This window comes from Eretmochelys imbricata, chromosome 1 (assembly GCF_965152235.1).
Source record: "Eretmochelys imbricata isolate rEreImb1 chromosome 1, rEreImb1.hap1, whole genome shotgun sequence".
In the NCBI taxonomy this organism is placed as follows: domain Eukaryota; kingdom Metazoa; phylum Chordata; order Testudines; family Cheloniidae; genus Eretmochelys; species Eretmochelys imbricata.
In genome coordinates this window covers 136,613,253-136,619,252 of record NC_135572.1, presented here as the reverse complement: position 1 = coordinate 136,619,252, position 6,000 = coordinate 136,613,253, and positions in this window count along the sequence as shown.

The window sequence follows — 6,000 nt, the reverse complement described above, 5'->3', positions numbered from 1 at the left end:
CTTTTTGCGAATACAGACTAACACGGTTGCTACTCTGAAGCCTGTAGTACCTGGTGCATGGTTTTTAAGCTGTACTTGTGTGAAGCAAGGGTGACATCTAATGGCTGGCCACAGATTTGTTTTTATAGCCACTATAAGACAAACTGTTCCCCTTACCATTTCTCATTGTAAAGTGGTGACATGAATATGTTGCATTACCTGCTAAATCTGTAATAAGGCTACGAGTGGAAGTGTTAATAGATTTTAAATATATTTTTATTTGATGGTCCAGATTTGTTGGAATCCTCTCCCTACCAAACCTCCTCAAAGATTTCAGCCATATCTACTTGTGTCCTACAGCTCTCATAACTGAGGAACTGAGCACACAGATGGATTTAAAACGAAGCTACAATATCTGGGAATCTCTAACGCATAGTGCTATATTTTCTCAATTGTGATAATTATTTGAAAATGTTTTGATAGCAGTTTGGTATAATAAATGAACTGCTAATGTTATACCTGAGCTAAGGCCAAATTCATTCCTGACTAGAACAGGGCTCAGTGTAGGGAGTAAGGGGAGGGGCCAAGGTGTCTTTACCTCACCATTATGTTCCCCTTTGCTGGGGTTATTATCAGGTGATAGTTTAATGCATAACACAGGTTGGAGCAGCCACAGGAGCTTCCTAAATGGCATCTGGCTGCCTTTATGAAGACTTTACAGCCACTTTGCCCTGGCAGAGCCATCATAAATTGACCACAGGTCAGTGGTATTGTGGGCTCCTAATAGCTAGGTATTCTCTGTAGAGTAGTGTTTTAATGCACCTTGATGTAAAAGACAAGCCGTTATTTTTTTAAATAAATCCTCAAAACCCATCTGTAGCAGGACAGGTTCTGCTCCTGCCTTTTCACACCACAAAAACTGGCTTGGACTCTACTGGTAGCATATCCAGCATACCACTTCTTTGCGTTCCCTAACCAACACCTTTGCAGTCCCATGCAACAGCACTATTTACAGTATCCTCTGTGCTTTCGGCCCTCTCCTCAGGACCTGAGAGGAGCAGAGATCTCCCTTCTCTGAGGCCTCTGTGAGGCTGGGCTCAGCTATCCCTCTTCCTCTATCCCTTTGTCACTTCCTTCCTGTTCCTCTTTATCCAGCGATGGGCTAATTGGCTCGTTAGCTCACCCAGATTTCTCCAGGAGAACTAATTGGTGACAGAGTTACGAACACCTCGGGAATGGAGGTTGTTCATAACTCTGAAATGTTCGTAACTCTGAGGTTCTACTGTAATAAAGTGATAAGAAACAGTCAGCATGGATTTGTCAAGAACAAATTGTGTCAAACCAACCTGATAGTTCTAATAAATTTGTGAATCCCACTAAGCTCTTGGCCTCAGTGATGTATTGTGGCAATGAGGTTAATTATGTATTTTATTTTTCCTTCTATCAGCCTGAAATGCATTACCTTTAGAGTGATGCATAGCCCCACTCCATTAAACATTTGTGTGTCATGTTCAAGACTTAAATTGGGTACCTAGTACCATGTGTGGCCCCTTCTCTTTGGGGTGAATTCCCCGTGCAATGTTAACTACTTCTGCCATTTTAACAGACTGTTTTTGTAACAATCAAGCATGGGTCTGTGTAACATATGTAACCCTTCTGCCAGGCCAAGTTGATAGCAGCAAGGGCTGGGTTCAGTACACAGGGGTTCCCCCTCATCAAAGCAAATGCAAAACTGGCTCGAGCCCCCACCCAGTGACCTGCGAAAATCTTACACACCCCCTGGGCACCTCAAAGAGGCAGTACTTCCCCTCTCGCAAGCACAGAGTCTCGGTGTAGCAGAGAATCTTTAATAACATGAGGTAAACAACATCAGCATTAAATTGGGGAAACACCACAACTAGTGTTCATTAACCAAACCATGAGTAAAGACCCACCCCAGCAAATTGGGCCACATCCTTTCCCTCAGGTTCTTGAGTCCCAGAACCCAAACGTCTCTTGAGTCCAGCAATCCACAAATCACCCAAAGTCCAAAAAGTCCAGCCCCAGAGTTCAAAAGTTCATCTGCAGAGTGTTACTTCCCAGTCTGGCTAACTGTGCCTGTGTGGGGGGGGAAAGAGGTAAGGGGCACCTTACGTGTCCTGAAGCTGACTGCCCCACAGGGCTCTGCTCCGCTGTCTCATGACCGGCTCCGCTTTGCACAGCTCGTCGTCTCACGAACACTCCACTCCGCTGTCTCACGAACAGCTCTGCTCAGCTCGCCGTCTCACAAATACTCCGCTGTCTCACGAACAGCTCTGCTCTGCACAGCTCACCTCACTGTCTCACGAACACTCCTCCAGCCTATCCACGAACAGCACCACTGCACTCTAGATCTTCCGGCTCCCCACTACTTGACACAGTGCTCAGTGATTCCAGCTCATAGTAGTGGGAGCCTTAGTGCTGGTGCACCATAAGGCTAAAGTGAATTCAGCACAGTACCTGTAGCAAGACTCTTAATAGACCCAAAATTAGCTCTGACATTCCACAGCGGAGAGAGACAGAGGTGCAATTGGTGTTTCAGGCCCTCACAAAGGGGCCCATACCACCAGGTACTAATACCTATCTCAAGCCTCTCTCAATTCACAGAGTTTTGGAACCCATGTCCCTTGCCTAGCGAGTGCTACTTAGTTGATGGTGAGTCCCTCCATCATAACAAAAGGCCAAGTACAGTTCCAAGCACAGTTCCCATAATCAGGGTAATAACAATGTATTCTTCCCACCCCAATAACAGAGACACTGGGGATCCCACAACAGCCAAAGTGACCATTTGGGCAGTTATGGCCTCATTCTAGGCGGGGTGGGTGTGTCTATGCAAATGAGATCAGCCCCTGAAGTTCTTTTCCACAACTTGCCACACCTCACCACCAGATGTCAGGGTGGAGCTCATCCTGACTCTGCTTACACATAGAAATACATAATTTCTCTTCACTGCATTGTACTTGGCATGAACCTAATGTGATCCTCTTAAAAAGGGACTAAAGTAGTTGTTGTGTGAGCCCTGTGAATGGAGGTGAATTTCCCTCGCAGTGAGTACTTTGCGGAGTTTTTATTTTGTACAGGCCATCTGGAAACTCAGGGTACATTTACACTGCAAAGAAAGACCAGTGGCAGCGTTTCTCACAGCCTGGGTCAACTGACTCAGACTAGTTCTATGCGGCTAAAAATAGCAGTGTAGATGTTGAGGCTGGGCCTAGAGCCTGGGCAATGAAACCTGGTGAGCAGGGAGAGCGGAAGCTTTTGCAGTTGGGATCAACTAGTTACCTTTAGCTTTGATTAATTTAAAACAAACAAACAACCCCAACCCCCATTCCAAATCCCCACCTCCCAACCCCAAAATATTTTAACAAAATGAAATTCAATCGGAGAAAAAATAGCTTGAAATCTCTGGCACTGTGGAGGTTAATGTCAGAACATCGCCATTAGGTGGCAGCAAAGAGCATTAATTATTGAATTGATACTAAACTAGATAAATGTCTGTCTGACTTCCATGTTCTTGTTCACTTTGCCTCCAGGGATTCTTCTAAAAGCACAAATGGGTGGAGAGTCTATCTGTCATTGAGAATATTCTCAGCACCATAAAGTATTTTTATAGGTTGGAGAAACCTGATCTGCAGATGAGTAAAGTGATTTATCTGAGTGGTGACAGAGCTGGGACTAAACTCAAGTTCCAGACGCCTCGTCCTGAGCACCTTTGTCCAGACCGTACTGTCAATTTATGAATGTTTCATACTTTACCTTATATTCCATGCTGATGACTTATTTTAAAACATCTAGCACAAATGCTTAATTTCTTTGTTCCTCTCTCTCTGTCTCTCTTTCTATTTTACAGATGTGTGTTTATACAGAGGAAAAACAAACCAAATTTTATAAATACACACGTGCACACGAACACATGTGCATGTGGGTATATGTTAAAAATTAGTCTGTGTCTTTTTTTTTATTACCTACCCATGCATGCACATACATTTATATATTTAATAATTGTGGCTGTGATCGAGAAGCACGAAGAAGCTAAGAGATTGTATATCGATATGGAGTATATCTGAAACATTCAGAAATTCACTCTGGGCAAAATGATGAGCCCTTACTTTAATGAACAGTTACTCACATGAGTAGTTCCACCAAAGTCATTGGGATTGCTTGTTTGAGTAAATGCTCAATAATGCATGTAAAGATCTCATCAGCTGGCTGTTTTTGCTGTTTGGTCCAGCGGTGCAGCTGTATCTATTACCAGTGAGAAATTTATCTGGAGGTGAGAATGATTGAGAGTGCCCATGAGGACGGCCCAGCAACAGTAGACAGATGTTCCATTTGTGAGAGTCCCAGTGCTCACGGATGGATTAAGACTTTCACCTGAGCTGATATTTGATACACTTTTTTCTTGTTTTGAGGTAATGTTTTTATTGGCTTTCTTAGAGCACGAAAATCTGTTCTAGTCATCATCATAAACATATTATTTATTTGCTAAGCTTTGCTTAACTGATGGATGATTAAAATCTGACCTGTACTGGAGACCCACCATCTCTTTTCACACACTTCGGTGAAGTTAGTAGAGGAGAGGAAGAAGTGGGGGCATTTCTTTGACTCATAGATATTAAGGTCAGAAGGGACCATTATGATCATCCAGTCTGACCTCCTGCACAACGCAGGCCACAGAATCTCACCCACCCACTCCTGCAATAAACCTCTCACCTATGTCTGAGCTACTGAAGTCCTCAAATCATGGTTTAAAGACTTCAAGGTGCAGAGAATCCTCCAGCAAGTGACCTGTGCCCCATGCTACAGCGGAAGGTGAAAAAGCCCCAGAGCCTCTTCCAATCTGCCCTGGAGGAAAATTCCTTCCCGACCCCAAATATGGCGATCAGCTGAACCCTGAGCATGTGGGCAAGATTCACCAGCCAGACACCCAGGAAAGAATTCTCTGTAGTAAGTCAGATCCCACCCCATCTAACATCCCATCACAGGCCATTGGGCCTATTTACCATGAATAGTTAAAGATCAATTAATTGCCAAAATCATGTTATCCCATCATACCATCTCCTCCGTAAACATATCGAGTTTAATCTTGAAGCAAGATAGATTATGCTGGAAGGTGTTAGCAGTCAACCAGTTGTTTGATTTATAAGACAATTGCAGAGGTGCCTGAAGCTGTGGCTCTGCTAAACAGATGGTAGGGGCTCTGTGTGTCTCCCATTGTCCCCCTTCTGGTTTTCTGACTCCCCCACGCCCCTCCCCAAAATCAGTAGGGTTCTGCCCATTAATGCCTAGAACATTCCTTGAAATCAACTGGATGCGGTCTTCAAAAGTTAATCGGTTACATCCAAACAGACAGAAAAACGCCATCAAGACCAGTGTTCAGCCTCAGAAACTCTGCCAATGAGACTGTTAGCTTATAACAGCAAAAGAGTACAATGTGCGTACAGTGTCTAGTGCTGCAAGCCCTGCTCCTAAACAGAGTGTCTGGACACTGCAGTAATACAATGAGTAAATACTGCAAGTGTCTCCCTCCCAGTGAGTGAAACGTGGCCTGTTTCCCTGGTGGCTGACCAGCATGTAGCACTTGTAGCTGAAAACCAAGTGTCCATTCATGAGATGTCCGGGGGAAAGCAATGGGGTTCTGTTCGCTGCTGTAATGAAGGCGATAACATCTTACTCCACCTGCACCAGTTCCAGATTTTCAGGGCTTAACAAAGGACATTATTAGTATTGCTGCAAAAGACAGCATATCAGCAATGCAGTGCCATTTACCCTGGTGAGCGAACGGAAAGTCAGATAGCAATAGGAAATTCCAAATCAAGGAATCCATAGCTGTTAAATTAGGCTAATTAACACTTGAGTATAATCCGTCACATGTGAAATTCTTTGATCTGTGAATAAAGTCACTTTTAAATCAAGCAGCTAGGAGTGAAGAAACTGGAGTATGTTTGTACATGTGGGAGAACTATTGTATTGAGGTAAGGGTGACCTATTCTTTCCCAGCAG